Source organism: Rousettus aegyptiacus, unplaced genomic scaffold (genome assembly GCF_014176215.1).
Source record: "Rousettus aegyptiacus isolate mRouAeg1 unplaced genomic scaffold, mRouAeg1.p scaffold_m13_p_6, whole genome shotgun sequence".
NCBI lineage: Eukaryota > Metazoa > Chordata > Mammalia > Chiroptera > Pteropodidae > Rousettus > Rousettus aegyptiacus.
Window position 1 is genome coordinate 22,253,873 of NW_023416309.1, and position 12,079 is coordinate 22,265,951.

A 12,079-nucleotide genomic window follows, 5' to 3' on the forward strand; every position below is an offset into this window, starting at 1 on the left:
AATTTAACTTTTGTCCTAAAAATTAAATAAAACTGTGATGTAATCCCAAAAGAAATACTTCATAAATGTTATGTGCTTCCCACTGAAAGAAACTTACACATTCTCATGTTTCTTAAAAACTTTGTAAGTTGAGAAATGAACTGATTTTTTCTTTTAATACATATGGGGTAAGAGGCGAGAGAGGGCGAGTGAGGAGAAAGCCTCTGAATCTAAAAAAAAGTAGTTGAAACAAGTTTCTCCTATGGATCATAAATTTGAATTTTAAGCATCTTTAATTGCTTCCAGGAAACAACCAGCTTTCCTGACTCAGAATTAATCCAGCGAGATATTTAATAGATGTCCATACATGGAGCAAAGGAGGGCCTCTATTACCCAAAGGAAAAGGCTTAAGACAATCATCTCACTGGATTTTAAGTTAAATTATTTGAAGCATTTGACATTTTAACTTGAACTGACTTCTTTCTTTTACTTCACATTTCTGAAGAAAACTTAGCTGTGAAAAACCCCTAAACTTACAAAATCTTAGAAATATTTTTGACGAACAACAGGAAGATGTCTCTAAGATATTAAACAAAAGGAATTCACAAGTGACTTTGGCTAATTTTACTGTTACACATGACTCTTTCCTCCTTCTCCCCCACCTACACATGTATGCACGCGCGCACACACACACACACATACACACACTACTCCAAAGCAAACAAAAAAGGGCTTATTAAGGTAAGCTTCACACAGTAAGAAGTCTTGGATTTAGTTTTTTTAAAATGTTTTAAGGTAGGATCTAAAATTACACTTTTCCTCATCCAGTTCCAAGCTGCTTCTGAGAGGAAAGTTTGTTAGGCAGCAGCAAAATAACAAATACTCTATCATAATGAAAAGTAAAACTTTTGGAATAGAATATTTTATCACCATTAAACATGAACTTCCACTAAATGTGAGATGAAGTGGAAACTGTTTCTATCTTCTGCTCAAGAAAAAATATTAAAATACTTTATGTAAACAGTGGAGCATATTACAGAGTACTATTTCAATGGATTATTTCACTCAGATTTATTACACTATCCTCCTGAAATGAAAGATCTGTACTTGTCATGCACTTGATAGCTATTACATGGTGATTATTAAATGTCAGAATAAAAATTCAGGCTTGGTATTATTTCAAAGCATATGGGAACAGTTTTTGGACAGGGCATACCAGAAATCAGGTTTAGAATATATTGGAAAATAATTAAGTATCAAGGTATATAAGTCTCAACATTAGCAAAGATGGAATTGGGCAACAAATTTACCAAATATGGTTTCCTAGAAGAGACAAGTTTGGAGGTGAGTGTTACTTTCAAATAGCTCTGACTCTGATCAAATGATTATCATTTCAACTACCAGTTGCTTCAGATCATTTCCAAGAAATGGCATGACTAGCTCTGGCTGGCTTACAACACCCGCCAAACAAATAGTTTATTAACCAAGAGAAAATACAATCCTTATGATGTCACTGATGAATAAACCCATCTTTCAAGATTCAGTCTACAGATTCTGTCCTCTCTTTTCTCTCTGAAACAGATCTTCTGTGTATATACACAAAATACATAAAAACAAATGAAGGAATTCACATAAACTTGCATAAGCCATAAACCCCAGTTTGGATTAATTGTGAAACCACCAGTATGTTTTGCTCTGGATTCACAGAGAAACTGGCCCTGCAACATTGTTAAATGCCAGGATTTAGAAGGAAATCTGATAAGCGGAGGAGGGGGAAACGACAGACCAACCCAAAAAACAAAACAACCAACATATATAGAGAAAATGTCTCAGGAAACATTACTTTGTACACACAATGGCATAAATCACATGCTCGTATTTACTATTCTGAGCAAGTGCTGACTAAAGTTCCTAATACTCACCATTCTTGGGCAAGTCTCTATGTCTAAGAAAAGAATTTCAATAAGCTCATCTCATGATTACATTAGCTCTCTGCAAACTGAGAATTAGTACTGGATAAATACTGCTGATGCACTCTAATACAACACAAAAGGAACACAAAGAAATATGCTTTATTAATGTACCTAGGCTTTTCAATTAACCGGGCTCCTAATCAATATTTATGTAGGCTGTATTGAGACACTTTCTAAGTCCATCTCCCTTTTCATCATCGTTTTAAACTGTCTATTTCTGTTATTTGGATTTTGTTTCTACCATGCTATAAAAACAACTAAGTCAATTATGGAATCCTCTAAGTTACAGGAGATCATCTAGTCAAGAAGTCATAAATCAGCCAGCCCATGGGTACGGCTGGCCTCTCCAAGTGTTCTAAAAATTGGTAAATTATACACAAAGTATCCAGACTTTCAGCTTCTCTTATAAAATAAAAATGAAAGGTTATCTGTCAAAAACAAAAGAAAAAGAAAAACAAAAAACCTACCACCAATGGCAAAAAAAAACAAAAAACAGTTGAAACTGAGTAGCAGTTGCCTTCATTAGACAAGAAGCAAGATCTCCATTTTATCACTGTCCCCGCCACTCCCTATTGCCTTACATTCAGTACACATCTCCCTTACCTGCCTGGCCCCAAGGCACCCAGTGCTTGAATTCGCATATCCCGATTTAGTCTACTTCCCTCATTTTATTGATAACGATAAGGTTCAATAACATATTCGAGTGCCAATTTCTAGTAGAACTTGGACAAGGATCTAGGTTTCCTATCTGCCAAGCATTCTTCCTGAACTCTGGAGCCTGACTGCCTGGGTTCAAATCCCAGGCCCGCAAATTACTCGCTATGGAACACTTCTTTAACCTTCCCCTGTGCTTCAAAAAAAAAATTTTTTTTTAACAAATGCTTAGAAAAAGGATAATAATGCTATCTATCTCTCATGGTAATTGTGAGGATTAAATGGGTTAACACAAATGAAGTGATATGTCAGAGTTAGCTCTTGTTATCACTGTCATTACACCTCTGCATTGGCGTTTTGCAAAGCATGTCACGCAGAGATGAGTTTAGATGGTTTGTAGGTAAACTCCTTTTTTTTTTTTTTTTTAAATATGAGTTACTTATTGCTTATTTATTTTTGTGGCTAGTTTCCATTTATGGGAAAGTGGTCCTGGTTTTCTATTTCTAGGAGATACAGAAAGCTTCCTTGTTACACAAATTTAAGTTAATTTTTAAGTTAAATTTAATGGATAAATTTGAACAAAACCATTAAGTAAAAATGGGAACATGTGGGTATGGCAAAAAAAAAAAAAAAAAGTCAAGTTGCTATGAAAATGACTAAAATTTGGGACGGTGTATTATATCAGTGGTTTTCGAAGTGTGGTCCAGGAACCCCGGGGAATCCCCAAGACTATTTCAGGTGGTCCATAGTGTCAAAACAACAATCATAATAATACTAAGACATTATTTGCTTTTTTCACTCTTAGTCTCTTTCAAGTGTACTGCAGGGTTTTTCAGAGACTCCATGACATGTGATATGGCAACGTAATGAATGCAGAAGCAGATATGAGAATCCAGCTGTCTCTACTAAGCTATATAGTAAAGAGATTTACAAAAATATAAAACAATGCCACTGTTTTTACTAATTTTTTGTTTTTGAAATTATGATTATTTTCATAAAAGTGTAACATTTACATAATGGGTTTATATTGCTATTTTAATTTTATTTTTTAAATTAACTTATAGTAAAATTTCCTTTTTTCTGGTGTACAGTTCTATGAGTTTTAACACATGGCAACCACTGATGTGTTCTTGCTATAGCTTTCTCTTTTCCAAAATGTCATATAAATTGAATCATACAGTATGAAATCTTTGAGACTGCTTCTTTCACTCAGCATAATGCCTTTGAGATTAATCCACGTTGCTGCACTATCAATAGCTTGTTCCTTTTTACTTCTCAGTAGTATCCCATGGTATGGATGTGTCACAAAGTTTGTTTATCCATTCATCCACTGAGGGACACTGGGTTGTTTCCAAATTTGGTGACTATAAATAGAGTTGCTATAAACATTCATGTACAGGTTTTGCATGAACATAGATTTTCAGTAGTCTGCAGTGAGATTGCTAAGTCATATGGCAATTGTATATTTAATTGTGTAAAAACTGTCCAACTGTTTTCCAGAGTGGCTGTACCATTTTGCATTCTCACCAGCAATGTATGAGAATTCCAGTTGTTTCTTCTCTTTGCCAGCACTTGGTATGTCACTGTTAATTTATTATTACCATTCTAATATGTATGTAGTTGTTTCTCATTGTGTTTTAAATTTTCATTTCCCTAATGACTAAAGATGTCGAACATATTTCAGGTGCCATCCGTATATCCTTTTTGATGAAGTGTGTGTTTAAATCTTTTGCCTGCTTTTAAAATTGGGTTGTTTGCTTTCTTACTGTTGAGTTTTGAAGAGTTCTTGTACCTTCTGGGTATAAGTTTTTTCATCAGATATGTGGTTTGAAAATATCTTCTTCCACTCTGTAGCCTGATTTTTTATTCTTTTAACAGTGTCTTTCAAAAAGCAAAAGTTTTAAATTTTGATCAAGTCTATTGGTCAGTTTTGTCTTTTATGGACTGTGGTTTTGCTGTTATATCTATGAACTCTTTGCCTAATTCCAGGCCATGAAGAATTTCTCCTATGTTTTCTTCCTAAAGTTTCACAGTTCTTTGGGATCTTCAGTAATTTGAGGGTAAAGGGTCTTGAGTCCAAAAATTTGAGGACCACTGTATTAAACCAAGGCCTTTTTCTTATTTTTCATTTTCCTTGACCTCTTAGTAGCATTCGATAATGACACCTCTACCTTTGACTTGAAACTCTTCTGCTCGTTAAGAACTATGAAGAATCTGAGATTTTACTCAACCTTCAAACTTACAGGTTAACTTGGTACAGTCTCATGGATGCTGGCAAAGGACCAAGACTCTCGGTCTGAGACAAAGGACAGTTCATTGCTCACAGCAATAGCTATAGTAAAAATATAAGACTTTGTGTTGGTTCTTTAATACCCAGTTCCAAAAATAAGATACAAAGTGGGCTAAATAATACCTGTACACACAGTAGAGTGCATTACAGGAGAAGAACCCAGAACATAGGGAACTCAAATCTTTAATACTGGTCAGTAAGCATTCCTGCCTTTGTTCTGGAATAAGACACCAGCTCTGTTTTCCAAGGTTGTTTGTTCACTATATAAACATTCTTCAAAAAACAGTCTAGAACAAAGGCAGTCAGTGGCTCACAAGATGTGCTCATATTCAGGAGACCCTTGGAGAACCTACTCAACATCTACCACCTCTGTATTTCTTTGTTCAATTTCTCTTCTTCCTTATTTCATCTCCTTACTGGGAAAATGTAGGAAACACATATACTTAAGTACAGTCTGCAAAACACTCCTTGAAGAATTCATTCTCCATGGGAATACTAATGTTCACCTGTTAGCACATGAGTATATTCTACAGTTTGGTTCCAAAAATTCCACCAGACTCCAGTGCCCTGTTGTCAATTTAGATGTTTCAGAGGCAACTCAAGCACAGTGGAACTGCACAGCTCATTTGGCTTATGCGTAAAAAACACCTTAGTTGACATAGAATTTAACACTTCCCAACTGTAGCTAACTTTCCCCAACATCTATTCTTCTTTTCTTCTTTATTATAAACTGCTAAATTGCTGGGTAGAGAATAAAGGCACCACATCCCTGTATTTCTTACAGCCATGTGCAACCATGTGACCAAGTTCCAGCCAATGGGATATAAGTATTAGTGATGTCTACAACTTCCAGGCTATATACCCTCAATAGAAATGGGTATGTCTTTGGACCATGCAAATGAGGGCAAATCTCTCAAGAGAAAAAGATGGAAAGAGCCTGGTCCCTATACAAATTCATGGATCAGAGCCACCATATTAACCCTGAACCAACTCTACCTTTAGGCTGTGACGTAAGAGATTTTGAACTCCTAACTTACTTAAACAACTTTAATTCTGGGTCTCTGTTACACCTGAACCTATATCTTTATAGTAAGTCCTCACTTAATTTTGTGGATAGGTTCCAGGAACAGTAATAGAATGATGTATAAAACCAATTTTACCACAGGCTAATTAATAAAAACAAGAGTTAAGTCCTTACAGCATCTCATCAATATTATAATGAAATAATGCTGAAGGAAACAATGTTATTCGAGGACCCACTGTTTATCATTCCTCAAGATAAAGAACGTAAATGAAATCTTCCCTATAACACTGTGTGGGACCCAATAACACATCATTGCTTAGGAGAGCTATATTCAGGTATGTTAATAGAGTCCAAAAGGACAAAAACACATAAATGTAATATTAGAGGGGTTAGCAGGGAGGGGGTGGAATGAGAACAGGAAAACATGGCATATTCACCTCAATTTTCCCTGAACATCTGGATTTTAAAAATGTTCTTTGTAGCAGTTGAAATGTGATAAGTGTTGGGAACACAAAACACATTGATAGCTGATGTCAGCTACATAAAATGTGAAACCAGAATAATAGTCCAATTGGTTCCACAAAAGTGGGAAATTTTCGTCAAGATAGAAAATAAAGATGACGAAAAACTGTTAGATAACTTTTAAAAAGACCAGCAGCAACCACATCAGCTTGTGTCCTAACCATTCTGGCCAGGCATGTGTGCTTAGGGTGTACACCAATGGACTCAGGCAAGAGGAAGAAATTGCCACCATTGGGCCTGGCTGGGTAGACCGCTCCCTTGCTCTGAAGCCTCCCTCAGATACCTGCTATTCAAGGCACCTATTGGTTTACCCAGTCACTTCCCCTGTTACATTTTTGTGTGTTCTGCTAAAAGGAGAGCTACAGAGTGCGTAAAAAGGTTTTGCTCTATAGGTACATGGTTGCTTAGAAAGTCAGGCAAAACAGAATGGTAATGTGGGTCAGCAAGACGAAGCTGCCACTGGCCAGCAGTGAAATGAGAAAAATGAAGACAACACAGTGAGCATTTCATGAAGCTAAATTTGCTAGATTTCGAGGATGATCCTTGAATCAGGCAGGATTCCAAAAGGAACTAGATGGAATACTGAGATAGTACAGGAACCTGAGCTAACTGTAGCTCAGCTACCACCGCTCCTAGGCCAATGGATCAAAGTGGGGAAGAGTTGGTTATCAGGATCAGAGCAGATCTTTCTACTAGTGGTAGTGACTTTTCCTTTGAAGGATCCCATTCCCCTGGAGAAATCTCACAGAAAAGAATGGGGATATCTGCCTTCCTGCCTCCATCTCTCCCTCTTCTGGTAGGGCACCTTTAAGGCTGAACCCCAGTGGAGGCCACAGAGCCCAAGAGCTCTGATAATGGACCCCACACAGTCAGCCTCCCAGGGCAGAGAGTAGAGAGAAGATGGGAGCCATACATATCTCTGTGCACTCTTTCCATTTAAGAATTTACCCCTCACCCTTTTGTCTGGTATTATCTTTTTTTTTCTCTCTGAAACGAGGACGGCAATAGACATTACTAGTGCTTTTTAAAATATCCTTACTAGGTAAACCAAAAAAACAAAAACAAAAACAAACAAAAAAAACGATATCAATGTTAAGTTGGTCCCTGAACTGGAATTACCTGTGACATAATGTTAGGAATTTGTTAGTCATCAGAATTTGATGCCAAATTGAATAACTCTGCCTTCTACAATAAACACCTGAATTGTAGAGACTTTTTACAGGCAAGTACCCTTGTTTAACTTCTACCTTTCTTGTACTTCCCAAAGAGCCACAGACTACACTGGACCTAAAGCATGCAACAGATACTTATTTTAATGGTACACCATCTCTGGATGTTCCATGTTGGGAGAAAATAAGGGATACTTAGTAAAAACCGCCTTCTGAGTCTGATAGGCCCAAGTTCAAATGCAGCTCTACTGCGTTTAATGTCCATGTTTATCTTGGGATGTGACATAACCTTGCCAAAGTCTCATCCAAAAAAAGGGGGAAAATAGGATGAAAGAGCCCACCTCATAGTTAGGATGTTGAAGTAGTTGTAATACACTGGTCATAAGAGAGTAGGCATCCAAGAAATGATGGCTATTATTATTAATATATAATATTACTTGAACTGAAAACAAGGGATTAAGGGTGAGTGGTTTTCAGATGTCACCTGTGAGTAACTGTTTGTGTTCCTACCTCTTCTTAATTCTTTATCTGGAAATCATAGTACTCCTGTAGCTCCTGCTGGGTACCTCCAAGGAAAAGTTGTGCCAGAACACAATTAAAAATATCTGGGCTCTTAAGTCATTCTCCTCAGCTCTGAAGCATATAGCAGTGGAAAACTCTGACATGCTTTAATTTACCCAGATACTAATCTATGAATTTAACAGACATTATTTTATCTAATCCCTACCAGGACTCTTCAAGTATTCTTAGGCCCATTTTAGAGATGAGAAAATTGAAGTGGAACTCCAAATCTGCTTTGGTAGTACCATTGTCTTTCTGGGAAATTGGTCTCTTAAGCCAACAGTCTCCAACCTTTTCGACACCAGGGACTGGTGCTCCTATGAGAATCTAATGACTGATGATCTGAGGTGGAGCCGAGGTGGTGATGCTAGAGCTGGGGAGTGGCTGAAAATACAGATAAAGAAGCTTTGCTCCCCTGTCCCCCAACTTACCTCCTGCTGTGTGGCCCAGGTCCTAACAGACCACAGACCCGTCCAGAGCACAGGAGCTGGGGGACCCTGTCTTAAGCCCTTTCAGTAGTAACACTCCGCCCTACTTCCACCCTGGGACAACAGAACCTTCCCCTACTTTCTGCCAATTTCTTGGGGCAGAGGGATTTAAAGTCATTTTGAAACAAAACTGATTTTAATTTTGAACTTGTGTTTTTGTGCCCAAAGTAAGACTACAGAAATCACCATTCATGAGCTAGTTAAAAATGTGAAGAATTTTCTGTTGTCAGTGATGAAGATATCCCCTCAAGTATGCACTAAGGTTTAATTTGACTCTCTTAACATGACAAAATGGATTTGCCATGGAGGTTTATTAGTGTATTGGGTTCCAATCTCCCAAGCTAGCCCCTTCTCTTCTAACCTTTCCCCTAACTCCACCAGACATTTGGGTGAAACTTATGGCTCAGTGAGTTTTGGAAACCCATTCTGGCACAATTAAAGGGAGTAAGCAAACAGGAGATTGCTCTGAGGCACAATTTGTCAAATGTAATGCGACCATCCTTCATGGTATAGCCAAAGGCATTTGCGTATCAAACAAGTAATTCAAAAATCCTAAATATTTTATGTTCCTAAATACATTTTTAATACACGCTAATCTAAAACCTGTTAGGCTACAGCCTGTCTTCTGACCAGAAGGCCCTCTCTAAAGAAAGCTCCAAAAACATCCTCTCATTAATTCCCAGTTCCATGTCTTTCCTATTGGATTTCCACACATGCATATTTTCTCTATCCTAAAATTAAAAGCAATTTTCACAGAAAGCAAGAAAATAAATCCCAGAGTCCTAGATATTTTCTCTCTAGACTGGCAAGCATTTGATATGTACGGTGATGCCTTAAATCAATGGTTGAGCTTGCCTACTCTTCCTCTGGCCAAATTAATAAGGTGTTAACTCTATGGGTTTTTTTTTTTAACTACTTTTAGGTTGCTATAATAAAAACTAGCTTGACACCCATATCCTTAGCTCTGACCATTAAAATATAAGCAAAAGAAGATAAGTGAGACCAACTCCAATGCTAAAGCTCAGTTGAGTTACCTATAAGAACATTCTATAAATGCAAAAACCAATTATAATAAAACCCAAATTCAACAACCACCCAACCCAGTTGTTCTAACATGCAGAATGTCTCCAAATTATTCCTTTTATATCTTGATTTTTTATTTTCAACTAGTTTCACAAGTGCATGACACTCTGCCAAGATACACAGTTCAGCAGGGCCCACATTCCACAAAGACCCCCAAAAAGAGAGAAGAAAACTTTTTTGCCCCTGTCGATATATGAAAATCATGGTGAAAGCCTTCTGAATTCTTCAAGGTTAATGGTGATCTGGCCAGAAGTTTTAATCTATTGCTGTCAGTAAGAAGAGCAGTCTTCACAGAGAATCACCAAAAGCCTCATGCTTATTTAGAATGCTTTAATGTAGAAACCAAGCAAATCTTCCTGTTTTGTGTAGCCTCTATTTAAATATAAACATATGATTTAGACATGCTCCCTCTTGTTAAACATTTTTTTTGCTCTGTTCACTTAGCACAGTTCACATTATTATCCTCACATGTACAATGGCAGTGGAATAATTTAAAACCCACAGCTTTATTTAATAATGTAATTATCCTATATTGGATTACTTAAAGGGGCTTTGTATTTTTAAGTTCTAGTTTTCCTACACTGGTGATATGCTCTGCCACAGTAAATGATTCAGGCTTCAATCAAAAGCCCTAAATTCAGTTTGGAAAAATATTGAGTATTCATGAATAAGCCAGGATTAATGCAAGAGCCAATTTGCAACCACAGTTGGTGACCTTTCTACTCCTATTCAAAGACTGTAGTGTGGAGGCCAACACAGAGGACAGACCCAAGATTTACAACTGCCTGATTCTAACTCTTTTGCCACCTCTGGGAAGTCGTGTAAACTAGAGAATAAAACCTAAGCTTTCCTTGAGGTAAGCTTTCTGAAGGCAGGGCCGAAACTCACATTGCATTTCATGCCTTCCAATATCCCCCACACTCCCTGGTGGGGCTTAAAGAATGAATGAACGAATGAATGAAGGGATGGATGGATGCCTAAATGCTACCAGGCCTTGTGACAAAACAACTGTAGGAGGAAATCTAGAAGGAGCCATCCCTGCCACCTGTAAAGGAGCACTCACACTCTGAGCTTTTTCCAATACTGTCAAGAAGGATTTTGTTCTAGCTTTTCCCCAACTCGACAATCTGATCTAGTTATCCTTGTGCCAGCCACTGGGCTGAGGATCAGCCATGGAGAGAGAAGGATGTATAAGACACCGTGCTGCCCTTCAGAAACACACAGTGCTCAGGGCCTCTTGTTCTTTCCTTAGGACATGAAGGTTACTCTCTTTCTAGTCTTTCACTAGAGAATTCATTCAATCTTTCTTTCCTCATGTTCTGAGCATCTCATCTGACTGGGCTAGGCTGGGGAAGAAGCTCCTAATTTATGGGCACCAGTCTAATGGAAATGAGACAGACACTAAACAATAGCCCTCAGCAAAATGTGATTTACATAATGAGGAATAAGTGTCATAAGTGATTGCATTCATTCAACAAATATTTATTGGGCACTAACTATATGTCAGGTATCGGGGTTATAGTCAGGAAAAAAAACAGACAAATTCCTACTTCCTGGAGCCTACAGTCGTGTGTGTGTGTGTGTGTGTGTGTGTGTGTGTGTGTGTGTGTGTGTGTGTGTTTGTGTGTTGGGGGCGGGGAGTAAAGTAGAAGAGCCAGATCATAAACAAAATCTGAAGTAAAAGAACTAGAAGAGACAATGATGGGAGGCAAGGGGCAGAGCTGGGGATTATGCTAAATCAAGTGATCAGGGAAGGTCCCTCTCCTGAGGCTCTAAGGAAGAGCAGAAGCTAGCAAGGTTAACAGGAGCAAGGAGGTGAGGGAAGACCATGGGACATTTCATGCAGACAGAATAGAGGATATAAAGGCACTGGCAGGAAAGTGGTGCACTGTCAAATTCGAGGTTAAAAATAAAGAAAAACATACAGCCTGCCCCATGCAAATGTATTATAGTTGATGTATGCTTCTAAATTTGAATCCAGACTCTTATTTTCTAAGTTTCCACTACGTTTAGCATGGAAGCTACCCCATAAGTCAATTGCCATTATTAAAAGTTGACTAGAATCTACTTAATGGTACCTTTTCCTCAAAACTTTAATGCCTACATATGTATGTCTTAAGCACTTTGTTGAAAACAAAATTGTGTCCTCCCTGAAAAAGAAACAGATGAATTTTCCCATGAAACAGTTAATTTCCACAGAACTTAAAAGATGGAAGGCCGCCTGCTCCCTGACATATGCGCGAGGTTGAAGGGCAGCTTGGAGATGCTCACCACTCCTAGATACCCTCGTAAGAAACACAAGGATATATGGCAAACTGATGTAATGGCTCTCCCCA

The 12,079-nt window shown here is 37.8% G+C and overlaps 1 protein-coding gene across 2 annotated transcripts in view; it reads right to left on the reverse strand.

The window, feature by feature from the left end:
• Positions 1–12,079, reverse strand: part of ARID5B (AT-rich interaction domain 5B) — a 168,666-nt gene that overhangs the window by 139,920 nt on the left and 16,667 nt on the right. The window lies entirely within an intron of this gene.